At 38.1% G+C, this 20,705-nt stretch overlaps 1 protein-coding gene across 1 annotated transcript in view; it reads left to right on the top strand.

The window, feature by feature from the left end:
* LOC137288184 (blood vessel epicardial substance-like) overlaps positions 1–20,705 on the top strand; it is a 164,777-nt gene that overhangs the window by 20,064 nt on the left and 124,008 nt on the right. The gene's annotated exons all lie outside the window — the stretch shown is intronic.

The raw sequence follows: 20,705 nt of genomic DNA, 5'->3' as shown, positions 1-20,705 counted from the left end.
ACTATTGTCAGTTGTGTAAGATTTAGAGGATTAAACAATTCGAAAAAGATCATTTAAATGTAATAAAACAGTTCTTTAAATTAGAAGTGACATTTGATATTTTACTTATGTTGGAAATTTATATTTGAGAATAAGTATATCACTTTGTAAATTACTCCGATTTTCTAATTTTCCGATTTTAAGAATATTTTGATTACGCTCCATAGTTAGATGAAAATATGTAAAAGTTTGTTTCCATGATTACCGAAGATATCACAATTTTAAATTACGTTATGTATCAAGTTTTTGTAATTAAGCACTGTAACGTAAATTACAAAGCAGAAATGTTCAGGCGTTGATGATGAAAAAACTGTTTGTCCCCGAGTGTGGAAATTTTACAGGAGTTTGCTTCAGATATGTCTTTGACTGAAAATGTTAACATGGATCATATTAATTTGACTTTATGATTTCACAAATGTAGACCCCAATAGTCCCAGTTAACTGAGAATGAGTGTAATATGCATATGAATCTGTACAGCTCCATGTCCTTTGTATGAAAACCTCTTTGAAGATTATTTATTTCACTATTTATACATGTGCAAGATCTTCATGCATCCTCCCCATAATTTGGAACCTATGCATATGGCATATGGATTGCATTATGTAGGGGATAAGTGTACAGGGAACTAGTTTCAAAGACTCTTCACCTGATAGTCTTGGCAAACATGGCCAAAATTTCCTCCATGATGAGGTCGGCAGCCAGATCATTTTTTTGCCTGAAACTCCATGGCTTTTCGTCTATTGTCATAGCATTCTCAAACTTACGAGGCTTTAGTGCTTCTGAAGAAACAAATGGGCACTTAAGGTAAAAGTTTCAAGCTGATATTATTTCTGACATGTCTGACATGTCTGACATTGTCTCTTTGCGTGTATTTTGTCATGATGTTTGTCGTTGGGGTTTCATATCTTTGAACAATTGTCACTTTAACATGCAACATTAGTTGGGAAAATACACTCTGATAAACTTCACAATGAGCTTACATGTTTCAAAAGTGTTTGTGGATGAAGATCGCACATCTGAACATCTTAAGTGAATTGTCATGCTTAGTGTTTTGGCAAAGCACTTTCTTGGCATAATTTTTAGTGAAGGTATGACACCAATGCATTATTTGTAAGATACTAGAAGTATTGGGGAGAAGTTATTTCTAATCCTGGTCATTTAATACAACCAAAAGTGACTTGTTTGTGTGGGGGTGCATTTTGGCCCCTTATATACTAAGCATCAAAAGAAACGTCAGGTTGGTAGTTTCCTTACTGCGACCATAAAACTGAAAACTTAGCAAATGTTGTGACTGTATTTTTTGGTCAGAAAATCAAGCTTTACGTGACAAAAACCATTTGTCTCCAAACACAAATTCGAACCCAGGGAAGGTCCACCAAAACGCAGCATGAACATGCATCAAATGCTGCACGTGCTTTTCTCTTGATCCAGCCCTATAAAATGCACCCCCAAACTTGGTTGAAACATTAACGTCAAAACGTCAGCAGGATGCCACGTCTTACGTCAGCTCAGAGGAACCAAGCCATAGGACGACTAGAAGCTGGTCACACTGCCCAAGCCGTTGCTAACCACTTCCATGTTAATGTTCGGACCATCTACAGGTTTCAGGAACGCTTCCGGACCACCAACACCACAGACGACCGTCCCCGCACCGGGTCACCAAGGGTCACCACGGGTCACCACGAGACGTCAAGATCGCCACATTGTGCGACGCCACGTACAGACTCCTTTCCAACAGGCCTCTGAGACAGCACGTCAGACAATTGGGACATATAGGCGACCGCTCAGCACTTCCACTGTACGCCGACGTCTTAGCAGCAGTAACCTTCAGTGCCGCAGACCTTACCGTAGACCAATCCTCACGCCACGTCATCGCCGTGAACGTCTACAGTTTGCCCAGTACCGTCAAAACTGGAGACACAGACAGTGGAGAACTGTTCTCTTCACAGATGAGAGTCGGTACTGCATTTCTACGGCAGATGGCAGAACAAGAGTTTGGCGACGTCGTGGCCAGCGTTACGATCGCCAGACGAGTGTGTGATGGAAAGGGACGCATGGGGAGGTGCCAGCATCATGGTTTGGGGGGGAATTGGCCTAAACCAGAGAGTTGGTCCTGTGGTATTCCAGAATCTTGGTCCTGGAAGAGGAGGCGGCATCACAGCAGTGTGTTACATTGACCAAGCCCTCAGACCCCACGTTATACCACATTTTGCTCGTCACCGTAACAACGTGTTTCAGCACGATAATGCCAGAGCCCACACTGCAAGGGCTACACGGGACTTCCTACAGCAGAATGGTGTCAATGTAATGCAGTGGCCAGCCCTAAGTCCCGATTTAAATCCAATTAAACACCTTTGGGACGAAATTCAAAGGCGGTTGAATGACGTCATCCCAAGACCAAACACAGCTGATTTACTGCGTCAAGCCTTCCTAAGAGTGTGGAACCAGGTGCCCATGGCATTCATCAATCGACTTGTGCACTCCATGCCTCGACGTTGTGCTGCGGTCATTGCTTCCCGTGGTGGTCACACGAGGTACTGAAGTCAGGACTCTGTTTGGACATTAAACGCTAACGTATTCCAATGAAATGCTGGTTAGTTATTCATCAATGTGTGTAGAAACTGTAAACAAAACCGCTTTTCCATACACTTATTGCATCACATTCTGTAATGAATTGAATAAAGTGCCTGTCAAATTTGGAATATCTATTGACGTTTCTTTTGATGCTTAGTATATAATGAACAGAGTTACCTGTCCTTCCTTCAGTTTCCTTCTCACTACATGAGAGGATAAATGTGTGCTTGTTTTTGATGAACTGGTCTTATTATACAAGGGCCTTTGGATAGCCTCGTGGTTTAAACTTACTTTGTTGTGCTGAAGACCTGGGTTCAATTCCCGTCTTGGGTACCATGTATAAAGTTCATTTCTGGTGTACCCCACTGTGATATTTGCTAAAAGGTGCATAAAACCACACACACACGCTTGTTATACAATATTGATGAAGGGTTTTCCATGATGCTATATTCAGTGAATCAAACAATATCCTTCATGAATTTCATTATTTGGTATTCACACTGACAGGAATCTTAAAAGGAGTGGTTTACTTTTTTGAGCATTATATATCAATGTAAGATATGCAAAATGAAATATATCCAAGGCAGTCTGCAAAATAATTACCATCCTCAAGTGTTACTTGACAGTAATGTTGGCACTGGTTGTCAACATTGTCTACATGGTCAAAAGATGTCATATTTTGTTTGTTTCAGTGAACAATGAATGACACGTCAACCTGATATTTGTGGCATGTATCATATTCATCTCACAGTGGATGAACTACAGTCTCACTGGCTATATAAGTAAACATGCCTGGGTTGTATCTGTCCATGCATATGTCTAAAAATGCCCCATTGGTCGTTGGTCACCACAGTGTCTTTTGTGGGACTGAAGCACAGAAAATGGGATGTAGCATCAGTAAAAATATCTTGTATATGGACATGAATTTGAATAGCAGTTCTTCATGTATCAAAGCAACTGAGTCAATCATTCAGTCATGAGGTGATGTACAAGACACGAAATGAGATATTGAGTGAGTAGGTGAGTTTAGTTTTAGACCACTTTTATCAACATTTAAACGATATCCTGGCAAATGACACCAGAAATAGGCTTTACACATTGTACCCATGTGGGGAATCAAAACAGAGATAAGTGAATGTCTTAACGGCTAGGCCACCCCACTGCCCCAGTGAGATTTTGAAGAGATGAGATTCCGTATTATGGTGTCATTATTATTCATACCAGTAAACACAGATTGGAGGACATCCCACAAGGCACATCAGAAAGTCCTTTCTTAAAACTTTTAACAACTAATGAAATAACTATCAAGAGGTAAACTTTATCTAATCAAAAAGTAGCTTTTTCAAGTTTTCCACCACAGGTTTCAGTTTGGTGACCATGCTTTGAAAAATACTTTGATGAAGTTCCTTATTCAAGATTAGAAAAGTAAGCTAAGGACATTGTGGAATCCATGATGGTTGAGATAATTTACAGTACATCCTAAGTTCCCCTGGCTGTGAGTTGCCTCTTATGTTTAAAATATGTATTCTGTTGAATCAAACAATTCTTTATAATAAGTTTATTTGGCGAATCAGTGGCAGTCTCTGGTGTTACTCTATATTAACCTTCAAGAGTTTCAGACTAGAAACCACATTCATCTCCTCAGTCTGGTCAGCTAAGTGTCAGTAGTACCAGGTAATTATGGAAAGTATACAATACAGTGGAAACTGTCAAAACTGGCATCTGTCCAGTCCGACAAGTTGTCAACACCAGCATAAAGTCTCAGTTCTACTCGTGGCATGTACTTTTATTACCAGCTCTACAATCCAGCAAGCTTTCTATACCGGACTATTTCTTCAGTCCTGATGAGTGCCGGTTTAGACAGCCTCCACGGTACTTACATCAACAAAGCGTGATGTTGTTGGCCTTGTCTTAGAGGGTGGAATCATTCATATCAGGCGTGGTACTGCCCAAAGTGAATGTTAGTATTGGCTCGTATCGCTTGTTCCAATTCACCTGTCTGGACTTTGTGAATGATAAGGTTGTACTTGGAGTAAGAAAAGTAGACAACTTCTTTATCATATTTTAGCTTATTTTCGTAGTTAAGGTATAGATTCTTTATACTGTTGTCAGGCGACAGTGAATCCATCCCAAAACATCACATCACAGCTGATCTGATTCACCAACTTTTGAACATGCCACTGAAAGAAGTTATAACACAGAAGTTGACATCCCTAATGTATCTTACCTTTGTTATTACTCAACACCTTAATTAGCCAATCAAACAGTACCTTGTGCAGCTACCATGTTTCACAGAGGGTAACAGAATTGCTTCAGACATTTATTGACTGAGAAATGAAAACGGACTTGAGAACCCATGCTTCAAAACCAGACCTGTGCATGATTTTATTGGTAACACATTGGTATTGGTATTGTTAATCAGTTGCATCATAGTCAAAATTCATTTGGACATTGTACCACTTGTCTTCCCTGTTTGCCTCAAGTGTGTTAAGAGAAAAGTTTGAGTTATCTCCCTTGGATAGGTACTTACTAAGGATTCACATAGGCCTCTAAAATATACCACACCAGTACTTGAGTACCTGTCAAGCCCTGCTTATTGTTTACTATTCAGACCTATAGACAGTCATTGATAATCAAGATGAAATATTGAGTACACTCTATTTTAGTCATTTTTTAAAAATGTTTATAGCTGTACTGAAGAATAGACCAGGTGCAATGCATTTACAACAAACACATTTGTAACAAAACAACACATATGACAAATGGTATTGGGGTTGATGGGGTAGCCAAATGGTTAAAGCATATGCTTTTCATACTGACAACCTGTATTTGATAGTCCCCTCTTGGGTATAATATGTGAGACCCATTTCTAGTGTATCCCTGCTGTTGTGATACTTCTGGAGTATTGTGAAAAGCGGTGTAATACCATGCTTGCTCAATCACGAACTGATATGTTGCTGTAAATTTTAGCAGACAGACAGACAGACAGACATTTTATTCAGTAATAGGCCAGTGGCCCAAAATACAAACATAGGTATAATTAGAATTTACATGCGTTTATCTAAATACATCAGAATCTCTTATTTTCCCAACATTATATAAAAATAGGCATAAGTTTTTTATAACATCTATATTTTTTGAGGTCATAATGTTTATAAAACTGTGTTGTGATATAGGGTGTTTCAAATATTTATCCAGAAACTTTTTTCTTATGTCTAGGTAGGCTTTACAATAAAGTAAAACATGTATTTCATCTTCAATTACATACAAATTCTTTTGATAGCAAAAGTGACAGAATCTTGAATCATAAGGGATATTGTTGTATCTGCCAGTCTCAGAACAAAGTTTATATTTGCCGCATCTAAATTTTGTTAAAGAATTTCTCAAATATGGGGCAATATCTATAGAGAGATAAGATTCGACATTCAAGGTGGACTTAAAGAGTATATAATTAGAACACTTGGTTGTATTATGTAGCGATGAGAACCAGTCTTGTGAAAGATTATCAGATAGTCTTTGTTTAAAAACAGACATGAATACATCAATATTACCAATATCCTGTGCAATCCAGACAAAGCCAAACCCAAGTCTATATAATATATTCTTGATATGAGATGCCCAAGTCGTTCGTCCAGATTCATCTAGTGACTTTAGCATTAAATAACACTGGTGGGGCAACCTACAACTTGGGAGAGTTAAAAGTCTACACCAATATTTAACTGCCTTTGACATATAAGTAAGCTGAAGAGGGAATCTGCCACATTCACCTAGTGCCATGTTGTTGCAAGTATTTATACCAACTTTTAAGAAATATTTACATGTTTTTATCTGTATTTGTTCGATGATTTTACAGTGGGTAACACCCCAAATTTCTGAACCGTAGCAGAGAATCGGTTTTACCATAGCATCAAATATTCTAAAAAGATCTGCACATGACAGAAAACCTACACGTTTTTGGAATCTAAAGATAGCCATAACGGCTTTATTGGCTTGTGATGCAAGAGTAGTGTGAGCTTTAGTCCACACTAACCTAGGAGTAAACACGATACCCAAATACCTGTAGTATGAAACAACTTCCAGCTTTTGCCCTAAAAGAAACCACTTTTCATACTGTCTAAGGGGCCCACTATTTCTGAACACAATAACCTTAGTCTTATCAATATTGACCTTCATACCAGTGACTCGACAAAAATTCTCAAGGCCATGAATCTTCTTCTGTAGCTGGAATGCTGTATCTGAGACTGAGGAAACATCATCCGCAAACATTAGAGCATATAGGTTATTAACGTCAGGTGAAATAAATACACCACGGCCGCCAAATTGCTCCATACTTTGCATGAGCTGATTAATGAAGATAATAAACAGTTGGGGACTGAGGATGCAGCCCTGCCTAGTACCTATACTACAATCAAAATAGCTTGACAGACCTTTAGATGTTCTAACACAGGCTGACAACCTATCATACATTGATACCAAGATGTTATAGAATTTACCACCCACACCAACTCTTTTCAGACTTGACAGAAGAATTTTGTGATTAACTGTATCAAAGGCCTTAGAGAAATCAATAAACAGACAGTAGAACCTTCCTTTTTTCTTAACTGAGTATTTCTGAACCATAGCTTGAAGTGAGAAAATGTGGTCAGTGGTAGAATAATTGCTCCTAAATCCTGCCTGTGCTTCATGAATAATATTCTTCTCCTCACACCAAACCTGTAATCTACTGTTAAGAATGGAAGTGAATATTTTACACACTGAATCAATAAGAGAAATACCTCTGTAATTATTAGGGTTACTTTTGCCACCAGATTTATAGAAAGGACAAATAATGCTTCTGCCCCAGTGCACAGGAAAAATACTTTCCTGGAAAATCTTATTAAACAGCACTGTTAAGTAATTACTGATAAATGTCTTAGAAGCTTTAATGAAGTCAATTGCAATACCATCTGGTCCAGGGGACTTGTTTTTTGCCAGTTTATCAATGTGAAATAAGACTTCATTTTCGGTAATGTCACAGTTTAATGTTACAAGCTCTTCATCCTTGTAGACCTCTGAATTGATATCTCTGTCATGCACATTACCAGAACACTCAGTAAGAAGCCCTGAAAAGTGATTGTACCAGTTTTCACAACTTATATCGTATGTTTTGTCAGGTGTTGATATTGAACCTGATTGCTTTAGTGTTCTCCAGAATTCTCTTGGGTTGTTTCTCACTGCCATAAGTTTTTCTTTTTGAATATCAAAGTAAGCTGTTCGTTTGTAGTTGAAAGTCTTCTTGAATGATTTACGTAGGGTTTTATAAATCAATATATCTAAGTTATTATCTCTATGGTCTCTCAGTGCTTTATATTTCAAATGTTTTAATTGTTCAAGTTCTTCGTCCCACCATGGGGGCTGAGGTTTGGAATTAATGTCATGGAAACCTGAAAATACCTTCCTATTGTGTTCTGCAGCTCTTTGGTACAGCTCAGTAAAAACATTTAATGAATCTTCAATATTAATGTCTATATAGTGATATAATTCTCTATGTAGTTTTCCATACAGGCTTTGGAACTTAGAGATAAACATATCACAGAGCTCTTCATTCCACACGTATTTAGTCCATACTGTTGTTGAATTACTCTCTATGCAATTGCTAGTTGGAGGATCTGTTGCTACAGGTGACTCGAGCACACCAGTAATGTTGGGTGGCTGGATATTCAGAGAACAGTAAATAGGAAAATGATCAGACACATCACATGTACCAACACCAAAATTAGCAACTCTAGGAAACACAGATGTTGATGCAATCATGTAGTCTACTAGACTAGAACCATTATGTGTAACACAAGTAAACTGTCCTTGTTTATCCTCATATAGTCTACCATTCATGATATGGATTCCAAATGCACAGCACAGTTCCATCAGTTTTTTACCAAAGTTGTTATGATGTATGTTGTCTTTACTTGATCTGGACATTTCAAAATCATCTGAGGGATAATCATCAACATCTCTTACAATAAAATCAATATTATCATTAGGAATGAAGTCTAAAAAGTCTTTAGTCCTAGCATTTAGGTCACCAGCTAGAAATAGTTGCTTGTCCGGGTGATCAGCAGCTATAATATTTAAGTAATGTTCAAGCATGGCAATTCCATCACTGTCACTAGCATCATACACTGGAGAGCCCTCTGGCGAGATATAAGTAAATATAAGCAGAGTGTCTTTATCCCAATGCAAGCACTTAGTTGAGAAAAGTAAAACAACAGTGTTTTGAAAATGATCATAAAGTCTTGTAATTATATCATCCTGTAGCCATTTCTCCTTTATCAACACGGTGACTCCGCCACTGTGGCGGCCTAACTGTTTCATTTTATCTCTCACAGCGTTGACTGCTCGAAAACCGGACAAAAAGGCGGAAAATTCGTTATGAGCCTTTACAAATGATTCACAAAAACATACTATATCGAAATTATGACACAAAGGTTTCACCTGGGAATATTCATTGTCATGTTTATGTAGACCGCCGATATTCCACGTCAGAATGTTGAAAATAAGGCCATGGCCATCGCATCATTCGTCGGTTTGTTTATCTTCCGACTGGGTCCGTCCTTCACCTTCCTTGTCTATTTCATTTCCGGGTCCAAACAAACTGGCCCACGTGGTTGTGTTATTGTTTGAGTATGGCGGTTCTTTGTGCGATCCTTTCTCTTTCACGATGTTTTGGGAATTCCTATCATACACAAACACTTGACCATTTACAATAAGCTTATTTTGCCTCATTTTCGGGTTGTTTCCTGCATTCCTTGCCTTCACAAACCAAGGTGAAAGTGCTCGTCTGTCCTCTCGTATTTTCTGGGGGAAGTCCTCTGTCACACGCTTGTGTTGTGATCCCTCAGTCCTGTCCGCACGTGCTGCCTTGAAGATGTCGCTCTTATCTTTAGATGTCAGAAATTTCGCAATGATTGGAGAACCTGGCTTCCGCTGATTTAGCCGATGTGCTCGTATTATCACCATCTCGTAGGCGTTGCCCATATGTAAATCTTCAGATAGAAACTGACGCACCTTACTCTCCGATTGTTCCCACGTCTCGCCTTTATCGCCGGGAATCCCATGGAAAATTAGATTTTCTCTTCGGTTCCTAGATTCGAAGTCAGTAATCTTATCTTCCATCGCTGATAGTTTTGACTTTAGCTCTTTGTTTTCTTGTTGTAGATGATGAAGTTGGCTGCTGAAATCTGTCGCCATCTTGTCGACCTTGTCACTGAGGTTTACAAAGTTTTTGTTCATAGATTTGATATCAGTTTTCATTTCAAGGAGTATGGTCAATATATCAGTGCTGTCCTTTTCACTCACGTTTATGCCAAGTGCACCCGATTCGTCCACAGCCAGGGTTTGTTGTCGTGTAGTGGGTCCAGGGTTTGACTCGACATCGCCACATGTGATAAGTAGGACACTCATCAGACAAATTAAACGCACTCCTAGCGAGAGGTAACACCTCTCAAGTTTTAGTCCATGCATACTTAGGCCTTTTATCTTGTTTGGTTGGCAAAATGTGCCTATTTTGGCTCTGTATTGGGCTAAAGAAATGCCCATTTTTCAGAGCTCGTAACTGACACGTCCACACACGAGCTCACGCATGTATAATTTTAGCTATGTATAACAAACTACTATTACATTATATTACAACCTAAAGTTTGTGGTCCCTTTGAGTTTGGAATAGCAACTGTGATCTAATCTTGAAAAATATTCAGATTATATAGAAAGCAGAATTAAGGGAATCTATAGTTACAGAGGACAAGGTGGTATTGTGAACTTACTGTGTGCCAGATGCATTGAATATGTTTGCCCAATGTACAGGACTGAAAAACTCAGCAGTAAAATCCCTGGCAAAATCAGCATAAGACCAGTCTGGTCTATATTTCTTCTTCATGAAAATAATGGCATGGGGGATTATTCTGCCCTTGCCAGAGCCACCAGAACCATTCAGAGCCAATACTTGGTACTGAAAATATACCCCAGTTGACGAAGATTCCAAGTTTGGCTTCATCATACCATGCCTTGTTTTCAACTTGACAACATGTGTTTTGTCATCAACTTTTGGTTTGTCCTTTGTTGTCAACATTACACATAGGCAAACAATGAGTGCTATGGAAACGGATTAGCAGAGCCAATGATCAAAGAATATTTTATGTGCTTGTTCATCTGGAAGGGTATCTAAACTGAAATGTCCTCAAATGTTTCCAGGAGACTGCAGTAACTGGTGCCTAAATTCAAGATGTGATGGAATCCTCATCATTGTTTATCTTACCTCACACATAAATGTTGTTTTCTGGTTGGCTGAGCACTCATCTGTTATGTTCTGTTTATCTCGCTGCCAATAGCAACTCATTCAGTACTTCATGGTAGTTACGTTTTTATCTCGAATGAAATTAAATGACCCATGGTGCACAGAAATTTCTTATGTTTTGCAAATAGAAATTGATGGCAGGGAGATAACTCTAAATCTGTTTTTCTTGCATAGTCTGCAAAAACCTGCGATGGCTACAAAAACATTTGACTGTCTACATAAATGTTGACAAAACACTCAAATGTAGTCCCTGTTAATATTACAAAGGTAACATTTCAGTGACTTTACAAAGACAACAGCTGCAGGAAGAAACATCAAGATGCAAGATTTGGATCATTTGATTCAGACAGGTTGGCTATAGTGTATTATCTGATACCCTTGCATCAAACAGCTCAAAATTAACGTTGAGGTGTTCAGTAAGATTAATACGTAGCTCTGGTAGCTCCAGGACCATGGGTTGAGGTACCCTCGATGTTTGTTTATATTTGGGCTCAGGAAACATAAACACAAATTGAGGGTACCTCAACCCTGGATAATGCTGCCCTTGTGACCAGTGAACAACTTATAATGTAACCCCTTGACCCCAGTAACATTTCATGTTCACATTTGTTACGTCTTGAGGTTGACCTGGCTAAGCTCATAGTGGTCTCTCTAAACTTTTTGTGTGCTCAAGGAAAGGGTTTGTATCGGTCATGGTATAAAGTGTATGAGGTAGTGTGGTGTATGTTTCTACTTAGACATGAGCCCATGATGATCTGGTTAAAGCTGGTATTCAGCAGCTCATTCTTGTCATAAGGGGTGAATACCGGGAGGAAAACTGGTTGTCAGACTTGCTGTCTTTTTAACACTTCTAACTCTAATTGTGTTCAAAACAATATTGCCTGTGAAGGTCTGTGATAGAATAGGTCTTCAGCAACCTATGCTTGCCACAAAAGGCGACTATACTTGTCGTAAGAGGCAACTAAGGCAACCCCCTGGGGATCAGGGGGTCGGGCTGGCTGACTTGGTAGACACATGTCATTGGTTCCCAGTTGTGCAGATCGATGCAGATGATGTTGATCACTGGATTGCCTTGTCCAGACTTGCTTGTTGACAGACTGATGGCATATAGGTGGAATATTGTGTTAAACAGCAAACAGTCAAAACCTAAACATGCATGTTTGAGGACTGTTTCTATGGAGACTACTCGAAGGGTGTTTGAATATATGGTACGAGCTCGTACCCTATCTGGTTCTTGACATTATGGGTGTATCTTGGAAACAGGTTGACTTAGAGTCATTTTACTGTGTCTGTGCAGGATATCCTTTGTAAACTGGAGCATGGTACAATTGTATGTCATTTGACTAGCACTAAAAAGTCATCACCTGTAGGTAGAATGTTCTAGTACTTTAAGTAGCTGTACAAACACTCACAGATTCATACATCTAGCTGTGCATGTTGTTGTATAAGGTTGCAATAATCATGAATGGGATATTAACCTGTTTGGGTGATGGGTAGCTATGTGGTTAAAGTGTTTGCTAAAGACACTTGTTCAATTCCCCACATGGGTCTAATGTTGGGAGCCATTTTCTGGTGTCCCCTGCCATTATATTGTTGGAATATTGATCAAAAACATACTTGCTGAACTATTAATCTCTGTTTCATATCAACTGAGTGTGAATTAACTTTATTAACAAAATGTTAATTTTCTAGTTCCTGAGACTGGGCAAGATATTAATTTGTTCTGAAGTCTTAATTCCAGCCTTAATGTCAATTGTCACCTGATGTGGGTGGCTGTGTGATATCTGTCAGTTCAGGCTTGCTTGTGATAACCCACATTTCATGGGTTTATTGTTATTGTGAATGCTGTTTGACCCAATGAGATTTGTTTAATCGACACTGATTATTATCTTGACATTAACAACCATTGATCCAAACACAGGAAAGTTTCTCCGTCATATCTCCAGTATACTGTGTTGAATAAAGTTTGAGTGGTGAAACTGAATATGGTATTGTAAATTCGGACCTGATGTTCTTGAAGATAAGACTTTACTTGATCTGATACTGTCTGGAAAAGTGTCAATTTAAGTAATGGTCTATAAGCAACCTCATGTACAGGGAGGGATGTTGTCAGAAAATAAATACTGCTGCTTCAGCTTGTGTATTTTGAAAGTACTGTTTAGTGATGGCAGGCTGCAGTCTGAGTAGGTCTAAATGCCAGTGTCAAAATGCCAAGTATGTTTTTCACTAAAATACCTTTTCCTGTGGAGTCAAGAATTTTTCTGAAAATGTATTGAAACACCCATTTTACAGAGTATTCTTCATATTTGCAGGCAAAACGTCATTCTCATCATGTCCAGGGAGTAGTTTGTGGTAGTTTAAAAAATGATTGATATATATATTGAAAAAAAGTAATTGTCCTTCCAGAAATTGAAAAACTATGTTGATCTTGAATAAAACGTCTTGACGGTGAACATCAAATGGTTGCTCCATAATTAGGCATGGAATGTAGTCTGCTTCACTATTGTTCTCCCTTTTAAGTGCTTTCCCAAACCTGATATGATGAAATTAGTTTTAAAGGGCTTTTTACTTTTATTTGAAGGCAGCCTTTCTGGAAGCTGTTCTCCTTTACACACTAGTTTCCTTAAATGAAGTCATTAACAGGCAGTGTTGGTATTTCTCATGAACATGCTCATTTGTGTTATGATCTTGCGTTAGACATGTGTTTCCAATCTGTATGTGAGTATGGTTTTGTCAACACATTGATATGGTTGGTGCATCAACTGAGGATTTGCTGATAATTAAGATGAAGTATGCTTTGATGAAGGACTAATGAATATGTTGATGAAGACATTGATGTAAGTACATATTTAACCAAAGTGCTATGACTGCATGCATTGTGATGGCAGTCATTGGTTAGAACAACTTATATAAGAACAACATGTGAAGTTTCTTCTTTGATTCTAGAAGTTGGGGAAATTAATACTGAGGACAATATACAACGTCTTTACTCTGTAGAAGCAAGTTTTCAAGATAGATTCTTAAGTCAAGCATATGGTGAATCTATGTCAACATGTTGGCTATAGAGAATAAAGAAGAAGTTGAACATCCATAAAAGGTGTCCTCATTCTTTATCATGTGAATTAACGAGTTGACAGTTGATAGTATGGCAATATATTTCAGCCTCCATGCAGAAATACATTTATTGATGTCATATCTTATATAAGATGTTTAATTTTGAATGTTGAAAAATATCTTTTTACTTTTCTATACAATCACTGAAGGTCGTTATTTTGGAAAAATCTTAATATGATAACTAAGATTGCATTTTCACATATGAGAGAAAGGACCTCAATACTTTTCCTTCAATATTTAGCTCAAAATGGAATATTTTGATATATATTCTTTGGTAAACTTTGTTTTGGAAGTTGAGCCATTTACCTGTTGAATCTAGGTGAACACCAGGTATATTACACACAGAGGCAGTGATATGAACCTATTGTCATCTGAGTGTATGGTTGTAGTATCAGCAGATTGTTAAGGGTGTGATAAGTTTCTTACCATAACCTATATATATCTGAGTAGTTGAACACACATACATGTAATGCCGGTGACCTTGTGTAAGTATCCTTTAGATTATTGACTCTACTTGAACTTCACTTGACAAAAGAAATATGCACCTGAATATCTTGGATGAGAGAATGAACTTATCACGGAGTAGTCAGTAGTCACACAATAGTAGTCAGGTGACCACTTGATATAGTATTGGACCTTAATGCACTTACATATCTTGCCTATGTTTAGCAGAAGGAAGCTAACGATTCTGTAAAATCTTTAAGGATATTCTTCCGTTAAAAGCAACCCTCAAGAAATCGAGAGTTATTTAATAAAAACAACTCCATTTGAACTGACATGCAGCTGCCGTGGGATGAAAGACTCTTGAAGTGTGGAAAATATCTGCTTCATTCAGAGCTTTGTCATTTCAGCAGTGCTTCTAAATTAAAAACTCTATGTAAAAATATTTACTTGATAACATTTCCTTAATGGACATCTGAGGAGGAATTGTGTATAATTGTTTATAAAGAGATTTCGTTTCAGGTAATTAGAGAATATGTTTGTGGCAACCAAAGTAGAGGCTCTCTCCAGCACAGTTTGAGACTTTATTCAACTAGATGTTGCTGAAAATATCAAGCAGAATGGCAGAGTTCATCAAATCTGTAATAAACCTTATACTGAACACATCTTGATGTAAATAATACCAAGTTGTGCTAATACTTTCTAAATGTAGACCTAGAATTCTGCATGGAAGCAATGTTTGATTTCATTAATAGCAGATGTGACTGATGTAGTCTGGCTCATTAGACCTAAGTAAAGTTGCCATAATATACCCACATGAGCACTTTAGAGAGATGCACACAAATTAGTCAATGGTCGTTTGGAAATTCTACAGAAGGATGAAATATGTTTGGAGAAGATTTATAACAAATGTCTTAGATTCATGTGATATGGGAATAAGCAGAAAGCAAACCACTGTTGAAACATGGTTACACCTCACTGGGATTTTACAGATGTGTTTTGTATTCAAGCCGAATACTGAGTGTCAGCAAGGATGTTTTCATGGTTACTATGGTTATTGTGTGTCATAGAATATGATTCATCATATCAAAACTTGCATTTGTACACTGTGTAACACAGAATAAACCCATTCCGATTGTCCTGTTTGTTATATTGTGTAGTCATGGATATGTAAGGATGTTACCTTTTGATAGGATCTTTCTGGAGCACATGCACTCTGCTGCTGCTGATCAAAGTTTGAGATTAGATATAGTGAATTCTTTTGTATATACATGAATATTGTTGAGAATGATAAGTATCATAGACATGGAATTATGATTATTGTGATAATAATAGCGTATCATGGCCGAGGAATTATAAATATTGTTATAATGTTAGATCTAGGAATGATATCATTAATAGCAGGTGACTAAGGCATTTTAATAATACATTTAAAATAGGAAATGATAAATAAAGGCTTGTGGGGTAGGAAACATAAACAAGACAAGAGAGGTAGGAATTCGGTTGCGGAGGAAATAAGCATGAAAGTAGTGCTTGTTGGAGGCAAGATTGGGTAAAGGGAAAATGACTGTACTATCAAGATGGAGCAACTTGTCTGGGGACCTCGGTAGCAGTTCATAGTATTCCAGGAGACATATATGGTTAGGAGATAGAAACTTTGAGTTTCTTGGAATCCACCTCACAGCCTTACAAATATGGTATTAGAGGTACGAAATAGAAGGGGGGAGTGAAAAGTTAGGTAGGGTTACGGGTTGTTGACCAGTGGGCAAAGGGAAGAGGGTGATGGCTGTAATGTAGGGACCCATATATAGTCCTAGGCCAAATGCTAGAAAAGTGCCTATCTTTTAGGATCTCTCAGCAGCAGTAAACGTGTTATTCAGTAATTAGTATGACACCTCCCACCCTCCAAAAATTCTTGTTGATGTGGAACTAGCTACAGGAGGTATCAGGTTACTAAAAACTAACTGGGTTCAGTCCACTGTTGAAACAGTGTCCACATGTTCATAAACAAACTGCTTGAGAATGATCACATTGTCTAATGTGTGGTGACAAGCACTGGTGTTCAGCATGGTCAAGATATGCAGTATGGGTGATACGGCTGGGTGTATCATATTACCTGATTTTCATGATATCTCTACATTTGGCCTAGAAGTATATAACAATATTTATAATTTGTCGGCCATGATACGCTATTGTTATCACAATAATCATAATTCCATGTTTATGATATAAGTAGGTGTGTGCAAGGAAACACTCTCTATGCAAATTCTTTAATTTGACAGTGCTACCGATAAAACAGGGCAAGCTCATTCAATATGCATGTTCCAGGTGTGATTTGTTCATTATGTCATTTTTCATATCTGTGGCTCATTGTATATTTTTACGTATACCATAATAATAATAATAATATTCCACCTTTCACACACAATGAAGTCTGTGTTCAGGAACTGGTCATCATGATGGTCTTTTTCGTGCATTGTTATTATATTTTAACAGCGATGGGACATGCCTACATTGAGCCACACCTCAAACATTTTATTCTTATCCATAACTTTGATGACTGCAATTTATAGGTGTGCAGCTTAAATCAGGTTGATAATTTTTTTATTTTTGCAGCAAAACTTGATGTGGCGAACAATCAATGATTCTACATCACTCTATTATGCTAACACCTAGATCACATGATCAGGCCTACCTTTAGAATACGGCACCACACACTTTAAAGACACGTCATAATACTATTTTACGTAATTGCAGGTGATTTTGTTCAAAAGCATGTTCTTGAAACAATGCCCTATGATTCTGGTATAGCAACAAGGTTGTTAAACTCAGCGAGTGTGTATAAGCTCCACTCATTGATGTTTCACTGGTGTCATTGCAGAAACCCAACGATGTTGCGAGTTTCCAGTAGCAGTTCACCGGCGGATGCGCAATTTTTTGCAAGCACCAGTTTTAAATACTTTTTTCTTTTGTTTACTAATATGGTCATATTTCTTTGTATTAAGAGGTGCTGAGGTGTTATATTTTCTGTATTTATATATATTGTATTCTTTAAATTTCGTATGAATGCCTTACACAGGTCACATTTTGCCATATTCCGTTATTTGCAGTTTGGTCAATTTAAATAATATAAATATATTTTGTAATTTTCACTTTCAAAAGTAATCATTTGGATCAAATGAATTACAAATGTAAACTAATATACATATATATCTTTGTTATTCAGTAATTTGCACCATTACACTGAAATGGAGTTTATTTGTATTTATTTTTCGAAGTGGTAAGAATGCATTACACTGGACATTACATTTTCATGCCGGTTCAGTCAACATATTCAATTTATTAGAATTATTTCAAGGGGTTAAGTTTAGGGTTAGGGTTAGATTTAGGGTCAGTGTTTAGGGTAAGGGACTTAATCCAACAGAGTAAGTAGATGCATTTGTTTTCCTTTTGCATTTTTAATACTTTGTTCACATAAAAATGGGAGATCAAAAATGTCAAAAGTTAAATAAACGATGAAATATTTTAATGTAGAAATTTTGGGCTAATACAAATCGGCCTCAAACTTGCACTCCAGCCACTTTCACCTGTAGATCTACATATTTTCAGTACCGATTCAATGTCTAACTCACCCTCGTGCCATCATTACTGCAAGACATACCCCTGTCTCACTCATTCCTTAGCACGATCCACATTATTCTTACTGTGTTTGTTACAACTCTTTTCTGTCACGAAAGCACTCAATGACTTTTATACAAGCATGCTATTCATGCATGCACTGTGAAATCGACGTCTGACGCCTGACGACAACATCCGTTTTCCGTTCACGCCGTAGCGGCTCATTCCACACAACATGGTGTCTTGTAAATTACGGAATAGGGCGATTGTGCCAAATGGTAACTGGGCCAATCGGCAACTGTCAGTAGACTGAAAGCACGAGACACCAAGTCTACCTGTAACCTTGTAATTGTCTGTAACCTACTCAACTCTTTCCGTTTACGTCACAGGAATGACTAGCTAAATTTACACAGTGTGCAACAATGTGGACGTAGCTGAGTGGGCTAGCTGTCAGGCTAACAATCCGAAGGTAGGGGGTTTCTCCGATGGGTTCTCACAAACTGATTGCATGTCTCAGTGACATGTGACCTACGGCTGAGAACGTCCTCACAAGAAATTGTGGTGCTGAATTCTAAAGGTGCTCCCATGATCAAATGATACTGCTGTGATAGTGTGATCATGTGACAAGATAATTCTTATTATATGTATCTTACATGACCCCTTAGTGCACATGAGTTATTGTATGTATAAAGTGATGATGATTGTAGATTTGTGAAAGAGACACATGATCAGTCATGGGAATACAGCCACATTATTTAACATGATGACAAGCACATAATTCCCTTTCAAATGCTATTAACATGGGATGCCCATGAAGATCCGCTATAACAGGCCAAACATTCCACCGGCCAACCTAGGTCAAACTCCCTAGCCAGGCCAGAATCTCCGCCTTTAGATGTAAATACAAGGGTGGGGAAGAAGTGACGAAGCTAGACCAGAATCTTCCGCTTTTGATATAAAACCAAGGGTGGGGAAGATGTGGCCTAACTAGCTTTAGGCCAGAATATCTCCCTTTTAATATAAGAACAAGGGTGGAGAAAAAGTAGTCTAGCTAGACCAGAATCTGCCCCCTTTGATGAAAGAGCAATGGTGGGTAAGAAGTAGCCAGCTAGGCCAGAATCTCCTCCTTTTCATATTATAAAGAGCAAGGATGGGCAAGAAGAGGCCAAGCTAGGTCAGAATCTCTTATCTATCATTTAAGCGTTGATGTTCATTCAGAGTTAGGAAAAGATGATTACAGAAAGTAATACCTGTGAAGATGTCTTACTAATGAAAAGTAAAACTAGTCCCTACAAAAAAATATTGTTATTCTTGGGACAAAAAGAGATGACCTATATATCTAGTGAGAAGCACACTTCAGGTCTATATACAGGGGGAAACTTTGGCCTGGGGGTTAGAGGGACTTCAGACTAGCCCAAACTTTTCCCAGGGTAAAAATATCCTGGGACAAAACTGCTCTCTGGGGTTAGTTAACAAGAAGAAATGGCAGGCTACACCAGGACAGCAACCCATGCTTGCCACAAGAGGTGACTATGCTTGATGTAAGAGGGTCTAACAGGGTCAAGTGGTCAGACTTTCTGATTTTGTTGTCTCATGTCATCGGTTCCAAATTGCACATATTGATGCTCATGCTGTTGATCACTGGATTGTCTGTTCCAGATTACCGCTGCCATATAGCTGGAATAATGCTGAGTGCGGTATAAAACTAAACTCATTCACTCACTCACTAAGACACTTCAAGTGTGTTTCAAGCGTGTTGACCAGACTTGTGCTTGAGTCAGAGAGAGTGAGTGAGTTTTTAGTTTTATGCTGTTTTTTTGTAATATTCCAGCAATACTCACGCACTCACTCACACATTAAAATGGGAAATTGTGCTTTTGTCTGTGTGGTGAAGGTTATGGATGTGTCAAACACATTGTTCCATCACCTGACATTTTGGCTATCCAAGTCTGACCAAGTATGGCAGTTAGAGTACTCCCAGACTGAATAAACTTGGTTAATGCTTCATCTCCCAGTCATCTTGGTATTTAGGTCTCAAGGTCATTCTGAATGTTTCCTGATATCAGTGACTTTCAAACAGGACATTGTCACCATCATCATCCTTTTAATATTTGTATTGTGTAACATGTGTCATGAAAGGAATATAGTGCATGCACCGGTCAGTTTCAGCAAATCGGTTCCAAATGTATTCCCGTGCTTCAAATACTCAATAACATGCAGAAATAGGCCAACACATGACATTGTAAACAAAAATGCAAACCAAAAGGTTTACTGTCTGCAGCATTTACCTCCACTACGAGGACAGCAGTGAAGTGTCATCAGCTGGACGTTGCAGCTTGTTCCCATGGCAGCATCTGGAGTTGCTCATTTGTGAACTCATTCTGACTTTACATCACAATATGAATTGAATGACGTCACCACTGTGAATGACACAACAAAACAATTGTTTGCGATGTTTCTACGTGTCAATACGCAGTGAATAGTCTAGCAGTTTCAGGGAATCAACTACCATTTAATCATGTTTTCAAACAAACAGATTACAGAACACAGTGACTTTTGGTTTATAATATTTGATAACCTCTCCCATTC

The sequence above is a fragment of the Haliotis asinina genome, chromosome 6 (assembly GCF_037392515.1).
Source record: "Haliotis asinina isolate JCU_RB_2024 chromosome 6, JCU_Hal_asi_v2, whole genome shotgun sequence".
In the NCBI taxonomy this organism is placed as follows: domain Eukaryota; kingdom Metazoa; phylum Mollusca; class Gastropoda; order Lepetellida; family Haliotidae; genus Haliotis; species Haliotis asinina.
The sequence above is the reverse complement of the archived record's forward strand: the minus strand, read 5'-3'. Positions and strand labels throughout refer to the sequence as shown.